At 51.3% G+C, this 18,130-nt stretch overlaps 1 long non-coding RNA gene across 1 annotated transcript; it reads left to right on the forward strand.

Moving 5' to 3' along the window:
* Positions 1-1,025: 1,025 nt before the first annotated feature.
* LOC146404552 (uncharacterized) lies at positions 1,026-16,580 on the forward strand. The gene is made up of 2 exons (XR_014840794.1): positions 1,026-1,178; positions 14,555-16,580. It is a non-coding gene; the product is annotated as an uncharacterized LOC146404552 (long non-coding RNA).
* The last annotated feature ends 1,550 nt before the right edge of the window (positions 16,581-18,130 follow it).

Below are 18,130 nucleotides of genomic sequence, written 5' to 3' on the forward strand. Positions count from 1 at the left end.
ACACCACAGCCACAGCCACGCCAGATCCAAGCTGCATCTGTGACCTACACCACAGTTCATGGCAACACTGGATCCTTAACCCACTGAGTGAGGCCAGGGATTGAACGCACATCCTCATGGATGCTAGTTGGGTTCATTACTGCTGAGCCGCCATGGGAACCCCCCAGACTCATCTTTTAAGTAGCTGCTGGGCCTACCCCCATTTTACGGATGAGGCAACTGGGGCACAGGAGGTTAAGGAGGTTTCCAAGGTTGCAGAGATGGTGGAGCCAGGATTCACACCCAGGCAGTCAGGCTCTGAGTCCACACTTCCAACCACTCGCTATGGGGTGCCCCCAGTGGGACAGCTAGGATGAGCTGGCATCGGCCCCCAGGTGGCTCCCCACTCCCCCACCCAGCATCAGGCCACAAGGCGCAGGGAGGGAGGCGGCTGCATTTTTGGCCTGGCCCAGAAATGTCAGTGCGTCACCATCACACAAAGTCCTGGCTGTTTGCTCCTCTGCCTCCCGGGGCGCCCTGGACAAGTGTCCCCGCACACAGGCTGAGGGGGAGGGGCAGGGATGGGAGGCAGGTTCAAGGCACACAATTCAAATTCCTCGGGAGCTCTGTGGAGGCCTTCTAGTCCTGCCCTGAACACACACACAACATTCTTGGGCTCTATATTGGGCTGGGGGCTGGGCTTGGAGCTCTGGCTGCACCTTCTCGGGTCCCTTGTGATGGCAGACAGGCTCCAGGCGGAATTCTGTGTCCCGGAGACAGCCGGGCCTTCCCTCCTCCCCACCCAGCTATGCAGCTTGGGATTCCTGGCGCTCCTCGGCGGCCAGGCCTGGGTGTGGGCACCCTTGGGGACCGGAGCCCACAAGAGCCTGAGTGGGGGGCACCAGAGAGGCTGCTGGCTGGGCCCTCCCCCGCCCCTCCCCCACACGCCTAGCAGGTTTGAGCCTGGCTGTGAGTGAGTGTGTGTGTGTGTTGGGAGGGGGTCTCGGCAGCGGCCCACAGCTCAGCCCTGGGCTCTTGGTGGTCTCAGAAGATGAGAGTAACTTATCAGCAGAGGATGTGCCTCAGAGAACCGGCCTTCCCTAGGGGTGTGTGGCCTTGTGTCCTGATAAAGGGCCCTCCTGATGGGGAGCCATGAGGCAGGCCTATGATCCCTCACTTCCTAGCAGGCCGGACTATAGGTAAGGAGGCTCCGGGGCAGGTTCTTGCCTCACTTTTAAGGCTTTGGGGGAGGTGGGGATGCGGAGTGAGTGACGGCTTAATGGCTGTAGGTTCCCCTTTCAAAATTGGAGAGGTGATTGCTGCTCGACATGGTGAAGGTACTAAACCCCACTTAACTGTGCACTCTATTTATTTTTAAAACATGTGCTTTTTGTTTTTGTTTTTTTTTAAATTGAGTTTATTTTGGAGTTCCTGTTGTGGCTCAGTGGTAATGAACCTGACTAGTAACCATGAGGACTCGTGTTTGATCCCTGGCCTTGTTCAGTGGGTTAAGGATCTGGCGTTGCTGTGAGATGCCGCATAGGTCACAGATGAGGGTCAGATCTGGCATGGCTGTGGCCGTGGTCTAGGCCAGTGGCTGCAGCTCCCATTGGACCCCTAGCCTGGGAATGTCCATAGGCCGCAGGCGCGGCCCTAAAAAAGAAAAGTAAATAAATAAATTGAGTTCTTTGATTTATTTTTGGCCACACCTGCAACACGTGGAAGGTCCCAGGCTAGGGATCCAACCCACAACAACAGCAACCCAAGCTGCTGTAGGGACACCAGATCCTTAACCTGCTGCGCCACCAGGGAACTTCTGCTGTGCACTTTAAAATGGTGAATTTGATGTGATGTGAGTTTCACCTCAATTTAAAAAAGGAAAAAGAAGAGAATCAGCTGTAGCTGGCATGGCCCAGCCACTCCTTCTTCCAACCCTCTTCTCATACCCAAGTAAATTAGCCTTGTGGACTCTGGAACATTTCTATTAGATACAAGAAAACGTAGTCATTGAAATAGTGGAAAATATCTTGAAAATGTACATAATAAATCAACACACACAAACTCATGCAAGGAGGCTTCCCGCTCAGGCACCTGCAAGGGTCCTCCCTTCCCGGGGCCCAGGGACCACCTCACATTTCAGGCCTTGCTTTGCCTCACCTGTCCTGGCCTTGCCCCTTGTCACCTCTGGGGGTGCTCCAGGCTTTTGTCTCCTACCACCCCTTTTCCCTTTGGCTACAGGTGAGGTGGACAACTTTCACCGTTTTTTGTTTTTTTTTTCTTTTTAGGGCCGCCCAGGCAGGTTCCCAGGCTAGGGGTCGAATCAGAGCTGCAGCTGCCACCTGTATCACAGACACAGCAACATGGGGTCTGCGTTGCACCTGTGACCTACACCACAGCTCAGGGCAACACCAGATCCTTAACCCACTGAGCGAAGCCAGGGAGGGAACCTTCATCCTCATGGATCCTAGTCGGGTTCGTTAACTGCTGAGCCACAAAGGGAACTCCAACTTTCACCTTCTTTGTGGTCACATGAGGCTTCAAAGTACCCATTGCAAAGGGTGTGAAGCCCATCTACTGGGGTTTAAATCCAGACCTTGTAGCTCACTCTCTGGGTGACTGTGGACAACTCCCTAACTGCTCTGAGCCTCAGTTTCCTCATCTGTAAAGTGGGAACAACAATAATAATTTCTATTCACAGGAGCTTGGCCAGTTCTCTGGGGTAACATCTATGCACCACAGGCTACAGAGACGGGCACACAGCAGGGGCTCCTGGCTGGTTTGGATTAGCCTGTCCTGCTTGTCCAGTATGTGTTAGCAACTCTGGCAGCAGAGAACTGCAGGCCAGGGGGACCCTTCAGAGGCCTGGCCAGCCTAGGACTCGCTGATCCGCACACCGATTTCGTGGGGTGAGCTTGTGACCCAGGCCCCAGAACAAAAGAAGGAAGAGGTTAAGGGCCCAGGAGGGAAAGGAAGGGGGTGCATCACCCTTGAAATGGAATGGGTGGTGCGGCCCCAGTCCCCCTTTCCACCCTGGTTTCTCATAAGCCCCAGTGGCCTCAACTTTCCCCAGAAATCTTCCTAGGAGTGTCTTCATCAGTTCCTAGGATGGGCGTCTATTCTTCTTATCCTCCACCCCCGACTTTCCCTACATTCCAGGAACTGGTCCAGGAGTTTTAAATTTAGTCAAAGAGGAGATAAAGACGCTGGCTGGGTGGGTGATGGTGCCCCCGGGTTGCCGGGCTGGTGGGTCTGGCTGCTGGGGAGGTGGGGCATCAAGAATTACACCGGTGGCGTGGCCCCGCCCCTCCTGGTTATATGCAAATAAGGCCCGGCCTGTAGCCCCGCCCCATGAACCACGCCCAGCCCCCACACCTGTGGGTGGAGGTCAGGGCACCCGGCCAACTCCGTGACAAGCCTGCTTGGCAGCTCAGCCCTTGTGGGCCCGGTCCACCCTCTCATACGTCTCCTACCCAGCAGCCTCTGCAGGACTGAGGGGGGCTCAGGACCCCCGTCCCCTCCTCTGCCGGTGAGATTTCAGGACGTGTGGGTGGTGGAGGAACGGGTTCAGTCAGGTGCTGGGGTGGGGAGAAGAGTTCCCCGAGGGCCTGGTTGTCTCTCTTCTGCATTCCCTTGGCCCCCCTCTGTCAGCACCTTGGCAGGTGACCCAGAGGGCAGGTGAGGTGGGTGCAAAGAGTGTGTGTGTGTGTGTGTGTGTTGGGGGATAGAATTGGTCCTGGCACTGCTTTCTGAGGGGCAGGGGAGCCAGAGGTGGATCCTGACAGTGAGACTGGGAAACAGTGTCCCTCCCTCCGGAGCTGCTCCTCCCCCCCAGACCCCAAGGGATGCAGAGGTGGGCACCACCTGTGAGAAACCAAGAGCAGTGCCCCCTGTCTGCCAAGGTGGGCCTCCAGGCTACCTCTGTGCCCCCCCTTCCCCCTGCCAGGGTCCTGGAAAGGAAGCAGTGGGGAGAGAAGCTGCATCTGTCAGAACCTGGATGGATGTGTGAGGCTCAGTGTGTGTGTCTGAAGAATGAAAACTCTTTTCAAAGCAGTGATCACATCAGCCCCCTTGCAGAAAACCCGTCCAGGGCTCCCCAGGGCCTGGCTCCTTGGGATCCTCCACCCCCACTTTAACTCTGATCCATCTCTCCAGCTCCCCCTTCCTCCTGTGCTCCAACCACACTGGTCTTTCACTTTTCAATCACAGGACCTTTGCACATGTGGTTCCTGCTCCAGGAACATGAGTCCTGCCCTCTTGCACCCAGTTAACAGTTGTGCTTTAGTTCCCAGCTCTCAATTCCCAGAAAGGCCCTATCTGATCTCTAACGGGGCCTCTCAGCTCCTTTCCTCTCCAGCTCTGGGAATAAATCCTACTCCTTAGGCCAACACTTCCAAAACGGCCTTGCTAGTAAGAACCACGTGAAGTACTTTTAAAACTGCAGATTCCTGAGCCCTTCCCAGTCTTAGACTAGGAAATTCCCAGAGTCCTAGAGGCGGGGCCGGGCACCATTTAACACGCCCCTTGGGTGATTCTCCCTATTGTTGTGGGTGGGTGGCTGACAGGTGTGCACCCACCCCCGCAGAGGTGGACACCAACCTCTAGTCTTACAACCCTACCTCCTGCATGGCCTCTGGCCCGCCATAGGCCTCAAGAATTATTCGCCAAATGAATGGGTGACTATACAATGAATGGACTTAGTTCCAGTGAATAACTGTAATTGAACTTTTGTTTTCTTTTGTTTTGCTTTTTTAGGGCTGCACCTGCAGCATATGGAAGTTTCCAGGCTAGGGGTTGAATCAGATCTGCGACTGCCAGCCTATGCCACAGCCACAGCCACGCAGGGTCTGATCCACGTCTGTGAGGTCTACACCACAGCTCAGAGCAACAACGGATCCTTAACTCAGGGAGCGAGGCCAGGGATCGAACCCGCGTCCTCATGGATATTAGTTGGGTTCTTTACCACTGAGCCACAGCAGGAACTCCCAGTTCTGCGTGCATGTATTACCCTGCCTACCCAAGACCAGCACAGGCAAAGAATTCCAAGATGGGTTGATATGTCCCGATCTGAGAGGGAACAGGCTAAGAATAAACCCAAGCTGGGCACCCCGCCTGTGCTGTGAGCGCGGAGCCGAACAGAAGTGTTCCGGAGACCATCCTGAGGCAGCTAAACCCACCCCCTTCTCTGGAAAGGTGACCTCCCCCCGACACAGGTGGAAGCAGAGATGCTGTTTATACCTGTGGGAAACCGAGGTCCCCATTAGAAGAGAGAGTAACAAGAAGAGCAGCCGTAATTAAGAAAGGCATTTTGGGCACCCGTGTAACACGAGCCCTGTTCTGAGATCACACAAGTTAGCGCATGCAATCTGGCAGCTGTTTGGGCAGAGAGAGTACCCTGATTTCTTGCCCTGCGCCCTCTTCCTGCCCCCCCCACCCCCCACCATTCCCTCCCCCTCAGCTCCCACCAAGCTCTGAACTGGAACAGCTCCATCCCTCCATCCAACCTGCCAGGTCCTGGATTTCAAGAGCCCCCCTCTCCCCCGCATCTCCCCATGCAAGCCCGCCTGCCTCTCACACAGAGCTCCTGGTTGGAGCCTCTGAAGCCAAGGCCACTGCCCTAGAGTGGGGGTGCGGGTCCTGCTGGGGTCCCTCAGTCTGATGCGAGAGTGGGGGTAGAGAGGTTAGGGGAGGAAGAATTGGGGGGCCACAGAGGGAGTCAGCCCCCACCCCCTGCCCCAGCCCTTTCCACCCTTAGCCAGGCACCCACGAGCCTGGGGCGTGCATTTCAGGATTTTGAGCTTGGCAGGACGCCTGTGAGGTTCATTTCTGAGGGGGCAGGGAATGGAAAGAGAGCTGGAGATGCCAGAGGCTTTCCCTGGGCCCTGCCCAGGCTGGGATGGGCAGGATCTTTGAGATCCAAACCCAGCTGGCCTGCACCCAGGCCTGTGGGGAGTCCCTCCCCCTTGATAAGGGAGAGGGCGGGTGGGTATGCAAAACAGAGGGGGGAGGGGGGAGAACGTGGGTATCCTATTGTCACTGGGCCTGGAGGGGTTACTATCAGGCCCCGCCCCCCAGGAGACAGAGCCGTTTCAGAGCTGGGTGGGCTGTGCTGACACTGAAGGCTTGTTTGCCTGCTGCCCACACTCGCTGGGAATTGCCTGCGTGGCTGGGCACCCCCAGGGCTGCCAGTTAGCTCCCCCTCCCCTTCCCTGCCTGCACCCCTTCATCCCTGGGGTCAGCGAGTGCCCCAGAGGGCAAGGGCCTCTGGGTGGCAACCTTTGGGGCAGGGCTGGGAGGAACCCAAGTCGGCTAGAGCCCCTGGTAAACACAGTCCCTGAGAGGCACAAAGCTCTGAAGCCTGCGCCAGCCTCATCCCCCGGAGGGGGCCGGTGCAAGCCCAACTGGGTGACCGGAGGGTGGGGAGCATAGAGACAGGCTGGGACTTGTTCCTGCCCAGGGCTCCCTGCAGCAGGCATCCCCCTGAAACCAGTAGCACTCAGCCACAGCCCCAGGCAAGGCTCCCCAAAGTCAATGTTTGCACCCCAACACCCCCTCCCAAACCTTGTCCCCAGCTCTGCTCCTGTGGGTCCAGAAAGGAGGTTCCCCCTAGGAATCCTGGGTTTAGGATGTAAACGGAAGCAGGGAACAAAGCATTTCTTTGGCAACAATCCCATCTGCGCTGGGGTTCCATGGGTCCAAAGGGGTCTGTGAGCTGCGCTCATAGCCAGGAGGTCACAGTGTTTCTGACCTGTTGGGGGGAGCAGGCTGGCGAGGGGGAAGGGGTGGCGTGGCTGGCATTCTGAATTCTGACTTGGCCTTCTTGGCTTGTGGCTCTGAAGCAGAGCTGGCTACTTGGGCATGAGACCTCTGTGGTCACCAAGAAGGGCCCTGCACTTGATTTAATGCTCTGCCAAGACCAACCTGGCATTCTTCACTATCTGGAGCACTTCATTTTGCACTGGCCCCTGCAGATGCTGCTGGGGATCTTGGTCTTAAAACTCAAGGAAAAAACGGGTGACTCTAGAGTTTCTACTTAGGGGAAGTTTTAAACTAACAAGCTGGTTGGAAGTGAGAACTGAGCAACTGCTCCTGAAGCAACTCTTGATGATAAATAATAATCACAATACCAAAACCAGCATGTTCTGACAGTACTTACTAAGCGCCCCCACTGTTCTAAATGCTTTATGTAAATTAGCTCATTGGATCCTCATAACGCCTCCACATGATTGCAAGTACTGTCCCCATTGTACAGGAGAAAAAACTGAGTCTCAGTGAGGTTAAGGCAGCAGCCCAGTCAGTCGTGGACAGTTTGCCTCCACAGCCCTTCACTTTCCAGCACAGCTCCCAACTGTTCATCTTGAAAGTAGATTTCTTGTGTTGGTGTTGAATCTTGGTTTTCTCAATCCACTCGGACAGTCTGTTTTTTAATTGATTATTTACACCATTCGTGTTTGATATAATGACATAGCTGGATTACTGTTCACCATATTTGTAACTATATTTGGTGCATTTGTTCCTTTCTAAAAATCATCTCTTTTTATGCCTTTTTAAATGGTTTATATGATTCCATTTCTCCTCCTTTCTTACTTTATCCATTATATTTTTAAAAATATAAAATCAGGAGTTCCCATCGTGGCGCAGCAGAAACAAATCCGACTAGATCCATGAGCTTGAGGGATCCATCCCTGGCCTTACTCGGTGCGTTAAGGATCTGGTGTTGCTGTGAGCTGTGATGTAGGTCGTAGATGCGGCTCAGATCTGGTGTTGCTGTGGCTGTGGTGTAGGCCGGCAGCTGTAGCTCCCATTGGACCCCTAGCCTGGGAACCTCTATATGCTGCAGGTGCGGCCCACAAAAGACAAAAATAATAAAAATAAAAATAAAATAAAATCCCGTGGTTGCCCTGGATGTTTTATAGTATCCATCACAATGGATCGAAATTCACTTTTAAATAGCACCACACTACTTCAGAGAGTTTTCCAATTTCTCCCCCCCTTACAGTATAACTGCTGCTCATTTCCCTGATCCACCTGCTATAATCACCCAACACTTTGTTACTCTTATCCAGCATTTACTGCAGTTATTCATTTTTTGAATCCTCGTGACAGCTTTATGAGGTGGGGTAGGAACGGTCCTCAGCCTCGTTCTGCAGACGCGTCTACAAAGGCACAAAATGTTTCAGGTGGCCCAGGTCACAGCCAGCAAGTGGTAGAGCTGAGCTTTGAACCCAGCCCATCTCGCTGTGTGTGGCAAGCAGCCTGCTTTCCTTTAGTTGTTCTACTTCATGTCAAACAATGGAGCCAAGTTTTCTAAGGAGGAATTTATTCTAAGTTTGCTCTGATGTTTTCATTTGCTATGGTTCCATCAGTGTGATATTCTACCAGGGGAGCTTTGGAAGGGTTGATGGAGATGAGGAGCCACCCAAAGAGAAGAGGGGTTCTAGCCTCATCCGTTGACTCCACCCCAAATCACTGCCTGCTCCCCTGCAGCCTTAGAGAGAGAGGGAGGGGCTTGCAATGCGACCTTGTGGCGTGAGGTGCTTGTGGCAAGAGGTGTGAGGGCCCCTTTTGGACAAACACAGGCATCAGCTCTGCAAGGTCAACATTCTAGTCCAGGTTGCAAAAGAGCCTAATCTTTGGATTCTCAGGCTGTTCCCTGGTGGCCTTTGCAGGGAGGCCAGAAGAGGCATTTGGTGCAACTCTCCCTGCAGGAGCTCTGCTGCTAGAACCTGCTCAGACAGCCCCCTTCTAGAGAAGGGGGTGGGGTGGGCAGGAAGGAGCGCTTTCTGTTTGTAAACAGCAGCTATGCCAAGTGGGCATCCTTCCTTCCCCTCCCCCATCAGCTCTGCCCCCTTTAGCAGGGAGAAGGAACCTGGCCAAGTGTCCCTGGGCAGGATTGGGGTAGGACAGTCCTGGAGTCTAATCTGAATTCCTGAGGCAGACACAACCCTGGCTGGTCTTTTGAGGGGGAAGCAGGCTGGAACAAAGAGGACCCTCCCCTTCCAAATGCCTACAGAGCTGTGGCTGCGGGACACCCAGGAACAGGCTAAGAGGGTACCCGCTGTGGTAGACACCTATCTGTCTCATCAGCATCAACCACCCTCCCCACTTCCTCAAGGGACCTCAGCCCTCTGCTCGGGAAGCAGACAGGTGGGTCAGCCCTGGCCAGATAGCGTCCTATTGCTTCCAGCTGTCCACTGAGAATCAGCCCTGGGATTTTGCTGGCAAGATTTTTCCTGAGCTTCTTGAGTTGATCAGATGTAAACCTGGACCAGCGGCGGGGGGCGGGGGGGGGGGGTAAGCAGCCAGTCAACAAAGGTGATTGTTCTTTCATGGCATTTCAAATTGGGGGGTTAAGAAGGAATTATTCACTAAATGGGACAATTGGCTCCACACTTAGGGGAAAATTAAGTCAGATCCCTTCCTCTTATCACAAACAGAACTAGATTCCAGTTGGATGCAGGAAAAAAGTTTAAAAAGTGAATGTAGTGGAAAAAATGCAAGGTAATACTTTTTCATACTTTTGGGGAGTGGGCAACATCTTCCTTGGCCTGATCTCAAATTCAGAAACCCCTAAAGAAACGCTTTGCAGATTGGCTGCCTTAAAAATGGAAACGTATGCAGTCAAACATACCATAGAAAATGTTGAAAGGTTGACTATGCCCGGGAGAAAATATCCACAACGTTGCAGTGGACCAACACAGGGAAACACGTTCCATGACAAAGCGGTCCGACAGTAGGACAGAAGGAAAAACCACTTACACCCAACCTGGGCAAAGGACAAGACCAAGCAAATCACAGAAGAACCGTCAGTCGGATCTCTGTTCACCCCTAGGGGCCCTGATCAAAAGCAGCACCTCGGGGAAGGCATTAGAAATGAGGCCAGGCGTGAATGGTTGAGGGCGTGGTGAACAGGTAGCCCAGAAGGAAACAGATGAGAGAAGCAGTGTCCCAGAAAGGGAACCTGCCCCCTGTGAAATTTACAAATGTCAATGGCCACTTTCAGTAAAGCAAAGAGTAACAGGTGAAATTAATTTTAGTCATATATTTCACCCCACCAAAATATTGTCATTTTACCACGTAATCAGACACCAATTCCTTACTGGCTGTTGACCCTCTGTCTTGGAAATCTGGTGTGTAGTTTACACGTACAGGCACACCTCATTTTATTTGGGTCGTTTGCTTGGTTTTATTGTGCTTTGCAGTTTATAACGTTTTCACAGACTTCAGTGTTGAGCAAACGGGGTGCCATTTTCCCCGCAGTACTTGCTCCCTCCAGGTCTCTGTCACATCTGGGTAATTCTCACAATGTTTTCAACTTTTTCATGACAATTTTCCTTGTTACGGTGATGAGTCATCATTGACGTTACTCCTACAAACTCAGTGAAGGCTCAGAGTATGGGTAGCATTTTTCAACAATAAAGTGTTGTGAAATTAAGGTGTGTACGTTGTTTGCTTGTTTCGTTTTAGGGCCACACCCTACGGCATATGGAAGCTCCCAGGCTAGGGGTGGAATTGGAGTTACAGCTGCAGGCCTGCACCACAGCCACGGCAACACCAGATCCCGGACCCACTGAGTGAGGCCAGGGATTGAACCTGCATCCTCATGGATACTAGTTGGATTCGTTTCCACTGCACCACGAGAACTCCCTAAACATCATTTTTACATGCACCGGGAAACCCCGGACTCATATGACTCACTTTCTTGCAGGATTTGCCTTATGGTGCTATTACTTTATCCTGATGATCAGGAGCTGAACCCCAAACATCTCTGTCCTATGCTTGTGCAGTGCCCTCATTTCAAGGGCTCAAGAGTCCTCAATCACTGGTGGCTACCATACCGGGCAGCACGGTGTTAGAGGCTAAGAGAAAGGGCACAGACTCACAGTCGTGTCCTGGCTTTCTTATTCGCCAGCTGTATGACCTTTGCGATTTCTCATGTCTTCATTTGAAAAATGGCACTATGATACTACGTGGGCTTTTTTTTAAAAATAATCCTGTTTTTCACTTTCTGTATCTTCTGAATTTTTTTCTTTTAATGGCAGTACCTGGGGCATATGGAAGTTATTGGGCCAGGGATTGCATCCGAGCTGCAGCACCACTGGATCCTTAACACACTGTGCCGGGCTGGAGATAGAACCCGCATCTCCACAGTGACCTCTGCCGCTGCAGTTGGATTCTTAACCCACTGCACCACAGTGGACCTACTTCTACTTCTACATGGTTTTTTTGTTTGTTTGTTTGTTTTTGTCTTTTTGCATTTTCTAGGGCCGCTTCCCGTGGCATATGGAGGTTCCCAAGCTAGGGGTCTAATTGGAGCTGTAGCCACCGGCCTATACCACAGTCACAGCAATACCAGATCTGAGCCACATCTGTGACCTACACCATGGCTCACGGCAACGCCGGATCCTTAACCCACTGAGCAAGGGCAGGGACCGAACCCGTAATCTCATGGTTCCTAGTCGGATTCGTTAACCACTGTGCCAGGGTGGGAACGCCTCTACATGGGTTTTAAGTAGAATTCACAGAAGGCATTTGGCTCACAGGCTGGCCCAGAGCTAAGAGCACATCAGGGCTGTTTACTTGTAGTTACTGTTGATTACGGAGTAGCTGATAAGTCTAAGCACAGTGGACAAAATGAAAACCAACACATCAAAGTGGCAGCGGGCTGGATTTTAAATGAGTGCAAGAAAAAACTCCATGGTTGAGAGCCGTGCCTTCCAATACCATAGCCACCAGCCCTACGTGGCCACAAAGCCCTGACGTAGCTAGTGGGATGGAGAAATGTGAAAGGCACACTGGATTTCCACGACTTCGTGCAAAAAAGCCAGAGGGTAAAACAGAGCGCCACATGTTTCAATGTTGAGTAGATGCTCATATGATCCTATTTTTGATGTATTGGGTTAAAGAAAGCATATTCTTAAAATTAATTTCTGTTCGCTTTCTTTTCCTTTTTATGGCCGTAACTGGGGCATAGGAACGTTCCTGGACCAGGGGTCAAATTGGATCTGCAGCTGCCAGCCTCTATCACAGCCACAGCAACCCAAGATCCACGCTGCCTCTGCAACCTACGCCACAGCTTGTGGCAAGGCCAGATCCTTAACCCAGTGAGTGAGGCCAGGAATTGAACCTGCATCCTCATGGACACTATGTCAGATTCTTAACCCTAGTCACAACGGGAACTCCGCTTTTGGCTTTTTAAAATAACATGAGTGTGGCCATATGATATTTCTGTGTGACAGCACTGATTTAGAATTCTCCATCAATGGGCCACAGTGCTTAGTCAAGTAGTGAGTTCCCCGATCAGAGATTGTTTCAAGCCGAGGAGGGGTGATCAGGAAGCAGGGACGGCACAAGATGACTTCAGAGTTAGTGACTTGTGGGTTTCTTCAGCCTGAGTCTCCTCGTCACCAAGGGGCTTCTGGGGTCACAGCTCAGCGCCTGGCTGGCCGGGCGTCTGTCTGCAGGTGGCCTAGAAAGCAACCCTCACTCCCACACTGCAGGACTCAGCTCTTCCAGCCAGAAGGCCAGCATGACATACTGTCGGCTCAGGAGGCAGCGACTGGCCCTGCCTGCCTTCTGTGTCCTTGTGGCTTGGGCCAGCTTGAGGTCACCCATATGGTCCCCTTTTCTCCCTGCTCCCAGACAGTCTAGAGGAAGGACCCCCACGCTCTCCGCTCAGTCCCAGATCCTGGGCAAAGCTCCTGTATGAGGGGAGCTCTTAGTTGCCAGGAGGCACGGAGAGGCCCTTGCAGTAAGTATCTTAGCAGATGTGAAGCTGGGAACAGCTGTTTCCCCCACCCCGGCAGCCAGACAGCTTCCTCCACCACGCCTGTGTCTCATCGGGGAAGAGTCCACACTATACCCCAGAGTGGGCTTGCTTGATGCAAGCCAGGCAAGCAAGAACTGGCATGAATTTTGCTTAATAACTGAAACCCACAACCAGCAGGGCAGTGTAGCCTGGAGGCTCGGTTCCAGCCCTTATGTTCTCCAATGACCAAGAGACCCTAGCCAAGTCCCTCCGCCCTTTGTGGTGTCCTTATTCCTTATTCATCAAACAAGGGAGGGGGACACCAAGTGGTCTTTCTGATTTTATTTTCTTTTAAGGGCCAAACCCACAGCATATGGAGGTTCCCAAGCTAGGGGTCAAATGGGAGCTATAACTGCCAGCCTATGCCGTGGCCACAGCCACCTGGGATCCGAGATGTATCTATGACCTGCACCACAGCTCATGGCAATGCCAGATCCTTAACCCTCTGAGTGAGGCCAGAGATTGAACCCATATCCTCCTGGATCCTAGTTGGTTTCGTTACCGCTGAGCCTCAAGGCGAACTCCTGGGCCATCTTCTTATTTCTCACTGATAAGTCCTGTCTGTTCCAACTAGATGACAGTGACGATAGCAAAATGAATAGCCCTAGTATTTGTTGATTTCTGCTTTACAAGCATGTAACTTATTCAATCCTCCCAACCACCTGATGAGGCAGGGACCATTGTTATCTCTACTCTATGAAGACAGTAACGGAAAACTGGGAGCCCCTTGTATTAGCCTATTTGAGCTGCCGTAACAAAGTATCACAGAAGGGCTGGCTTCAACAAGAGAAATTCATCTCACTGTTCTGGAGGCTGGAAGTCCAAGATCAAGGTGTCAGCTGGGTTGGTTTCTTCCGAGGCCTCTCTCCTTGGCTTGCAGGTGTCTGTCCTCTCCCCGTGTCTTTCCCTGTCCCTGTGTCCCAATTCCCTTTGCTCATAAGGACATGGGTCATATTGGAATTAGGGTCCACCACAGGACCTCGTTTTAACTTAACCACCTCTTCAAAGAGCCCATCTCCAAAAATAGTCACACTCACAGGTACTGGGTTTGGGAATCTCAGATGAATTTTGAGGGCCGCACTTCAGCTCATGACACCCCTCAAAGACAGCAAGAGCCTCTTTCCCCTGAATGCCTCATGGGTCTGGCTCACAACGGAGATTCTCAGATGACCTTTGATAAAAGGCTTGGGGGGATGCAGAAGGAGGACGACTGGGGCATAGAGGATGGAAGGGGCCCCCCAGACTCCTCCAGGTCCACCGCAACAATACCCCATGTGCGGCTGATGGGGGACATGGCCAAGGGAACAGAAATTGCCTCCTCTTCATAGATATGTCCTGACCCTGTTGGTGAGGGCCAGGAAGGCTTCCTGGAGGAGCCACCATGAGGAGGACAGGAATCCTGGACAGGAAAGGCCGGGGAAGAGCTTTCCAAACAGAAAAAACAGCAGGTGCAAGCTGGCGGGCATGAGATGGGGTGTCTTGTGATGGGGACTCAAAGTTCAAAGGCAAGGGACAAAAGTGGCAAGAGAAAGAAGGGGGCATCCTGGGAAGTTCCTGAATGCTGTGGAAGGTGGACTTAACTGGGCACTCCAGAGTTATCCAGTGAGTCCAGCCAGGGGGTGGAGGGGTGATTTTACCTCGTTCATCACGGTGACGAGCGGGCTCCTGGTCAAGTGTCACTCCTCACTGTGCCCCCACCTCTGCGCATGCCTGCCCCCCCCCCCCGCCCCATGCCTCTAACTCACTCACTGCCCTTTCTTCCCTTTCCAGGGGCCCTTCTCAGCTATTGTTCAGCCTGAACCACCCTGAACAGCCCAGCCTTGCAATCACTAGTCTTGAACCATCGCTTTGGGACACTGAGTCTGGGAAGGATGCGCCCCCACCACAACGCAAGCTGGATGGAAGCTCTGTCTTTACAAGGACTATGCATGCCTTGCTTGGCTCCCCACAGGGTGGTAGTGGTGGGAGGCTGAGCCTCCAGACTGGGGATGGGGAGGAACCCAGGGGACTCAGAGTGGACTACACTGGCCACATCCTGCAACATTGCGTGATGTCCCCGCCTTCAAACTGCTAATAACAACAGCAGTAATAAAGCACCTATTTGCCAAGTGCTTCCTTCATGCACAATTTGCAAAGTTAATTCCTTTCATCTTCACAGCAATTCTAGGCAGTAGGAAGCATTATCTCTGTTTCACAGATGAGGAAACTGTGCCACAAAGCATCTAAGTCACCTGCCCAAGGCCACAGGCTCGATTGCTCAAATAAAGGAGAAAGGGAGCCTTCTGCCAAGTACAGATGAAGAAAGTTCCCTATGACTTGGAAGTGGTTATACCATCAGTTTTGGGCCAAGTGCTTCATTAAAATGAGAGCGTATAAACGGGCATCTCCAGTTTTTCCATATGAAGCTTTTAAATTGAGAAATTGAATGCAATATTTCAATGGAGAGATTTATAGAAAAATCTGGCTCCTGGCTGGAAGATTGGAAGTGCTGCCTCCCTGGGTCCACATTCCTACACAGCAGGAGTTGTCAGGCAGAACAGCTGCTGGAAAAGTTTATGGTGCTGGCTACACGCTCCCTGGTCCCACACTCAGGGTGGCTGCCTGCCCCAGGAGTTGGGGCACTGAGTTTGCCCACCCCTACAAACGTAGCCATAAAAAGCAGGATTAGAAAGTCATTCAGAAATTGCCTTCAAACCTTTATTTTACACACATGGAAACTGAGTCCCTGGAGGAGCAACCACTCTTGGTCACATGGCAAATTACATAGAATCTAGAGGACATACAGATGCCAACAGGCATAAGACAAGATGCTCAGCATCCCTAATCATCAGCGAAATGCAAATCAAAACCTCCATGAGATATCACCTCACACCTGTCAGAATGGCTGTCATCAAAGGCAAGAAGTGGGAGTTCCTGTCGTGGCTCAGAGGAAATGAATCTGACTAGCATCCATGAGGACACTGGTTTGATCCCTGGCCTTGCTCAGGGGGTTAAGGACCTGGCATTGCGTGAGCTGTGGTGTAGGTTGCAGACACGGCTTAGGTCCTGTGTTGCTGTGGTGTAGGCTGGCAGCCATAGCTCTGATTGGATCCCTAGCCTGAGAACCTCCATATGCAGCAGATGTGGCCCTAAAAAGACAAAACAAACAAAAACAAAAACAAAAAGTCAAGAAGTAACAAGTGTTGGTGATGATGTGGAAAAAAGGGAACTCTCATGTGCTGTTGGTGGAAAGGTAAATTGGTACAGTCACTATGAAAAACAGTATAGAGGTTCCTTAAAATATTAAAACTAGAACCACCATATGACCCAGTAATCCCACTCCTGGTTATTTATCTGAGGAAAACAAAAATGCTAATTTGGAAAGATAACACACACCAATGTTCATAGCAGCATGATTTACAATAGCCAAGATATGGAAACAACTTAAGTGTCCATCAGCAGATGAATGGATAAAGAAGATGTAGTGCATATCTATGATGGAATATTACTCAGCCATAAAAAATGAAACTTTACCATTTGTGACAACATGGATCAATCTGGAGGGAATTATGCTTAGGGAAATAAGACATAAAGACAAATACAGTTTATTTTCATTTATATGTGGAATTTAAACAATAAAGAAAATAGAAATAGACATATAAGGTACAGGGAACAAATTAGCAGTTACCAGATGGGAGAGGGGTGGAGGAGAGGTACTAGGGGAAAGGAATTAAGAGGTACAAACTACTAGATATAAAATAAGTTACAACAATGTAATGTGTACGGCACAGGGAATAAAGTTAATATTTTATAATAACTTTCTATGGAGTATTTTCTATAAAAATATTGATTACTCTGTTGTACACCCGAAACTGATATTATAAATCAACTATACTTCAATTTAAAAACTTACACAGGAAGTTCCCACTGTGGCTCAGTGGTAACAAACCCAACAAAATCCATGAGGACACAGGTTTGATCCCTGGCCTCACTCAGTGGGTTAAGGATCCAGTGTTTCCGTGAGCTGTGGTGTAGGCTGCAGATGTTGCTTGGATCCTGCATTGCTGTGGCTGTAGTGTAGGCTGGCAGCTGTAGCTCTGATTTGACCTCTAGTCTGGGAACTTCCACATGCCACAGGTGCAGCTCTAAAAAGCAAAAAACAAACAAAAACTCTTACACAGAATCTATGTGTTTTCATACATGAAATGTCATTTTCTATAAAAATCACTTGGGGAAGTAGTTAAAATGCAGATTCCTTAGTTCTACTGCAAGGGTTCTGATTCAGTAAGTCTTCCCTGAGGTCCAGGAATCTATATTCTAACAAGCATCTTCCCCCTTCCCCGATCCCCCCTCTATACACACAGTGAGAATTCAGTCACTGATGATCCTGGGACCATACTTAGAGAAATGTCGCTTTAGTCCCTGGACACTTGGAATTACAGTTTGGCATGCTAGCAAACAAGAGTCCAAAGGCTCATGTTTTATCCTAAATGACCATTCTCCGTGTAACTGTCTTCTAACTTTAAGGCTTACAGGACGCTTCTCTTCCTAGACTGTGTGGTCCAGGCTCACACACCTGCATTTGGGGACCTTCAGGCTTTAAGGATTCCTCACTCTCTCTCACCTGCTCCACCTCCTACCTACAGCTGGAGGTGCCAGGTCTATGCAGAACCTGTTCCCCTGCTTGTCGGGCGAGTGTGGATGAAACAGGCTTTGGGGTGGGATAGGCTTGAGAGGAGGGAACCTGGGGACGGCCCACTCCAGCCTCTTATGACACCAAAGGCTGGTATGTGATCATGTACAAAGGCTCACAGATAAGCAGTCACACTCACCAGCCTACCCCCCCACCCGCTCCCCGGTAGCAGGTGCAATTGCATAGACAAATATGGCAAAGGAATGGCCCCATTCACCATCCTCAGATCAAACACACAGTGTTCACAACAAGAAATCCAATCCAACTCCCTGAGAGGTGGGGCAGGGCTTTCGAACACTCTGTGTTCCCCAGAGCTTTCAATCAGCCCTTGGCATCAGGGTTCTGGAACGTGGTCCCCTTTCACCACCAGGAAAAAAGCCTCTGTGGGTGAGAAGCTGCTTTCCTGGGCATAGGGTTTGGCCACCAGCCAAAGGAGGGGAAGGAAGATGTCACCAGGCCGCCTCTCCTTAGGGTTTCTCTTTTTCTGGCTGCTCTTGATGATCAAGCATAAATCTCACCACAGAGAAACTACACATGTTCTGGTCTTTAGCGCTCAGCACCCAAGTCACACTGAATCCGAATCCGCACGTAAACACCGTGAGAGAGAACTGCAATTAGCCTCAGCTCAAGACCAGGACATGGATGCTCAGAGCGCATCAGGGCCCTGCAGGGGG

Source organism: Sus scrofa, chromosome 3 (assembly GCF_054392235.1).
Source record: "Sus scrofa isolate SSC_HxYL_T2T_F1_AM1 chromosome 3, Sscrofa_HxYL_maternal_Yorkshire_Landrace_v2.0, whole genome shotgun sequence".
Lineage (NCBI taxonomy): Eukaryota > Metazoa > Chordata > Mammalia > Artiodactyla > Suidae > Sus > Sus scrofa.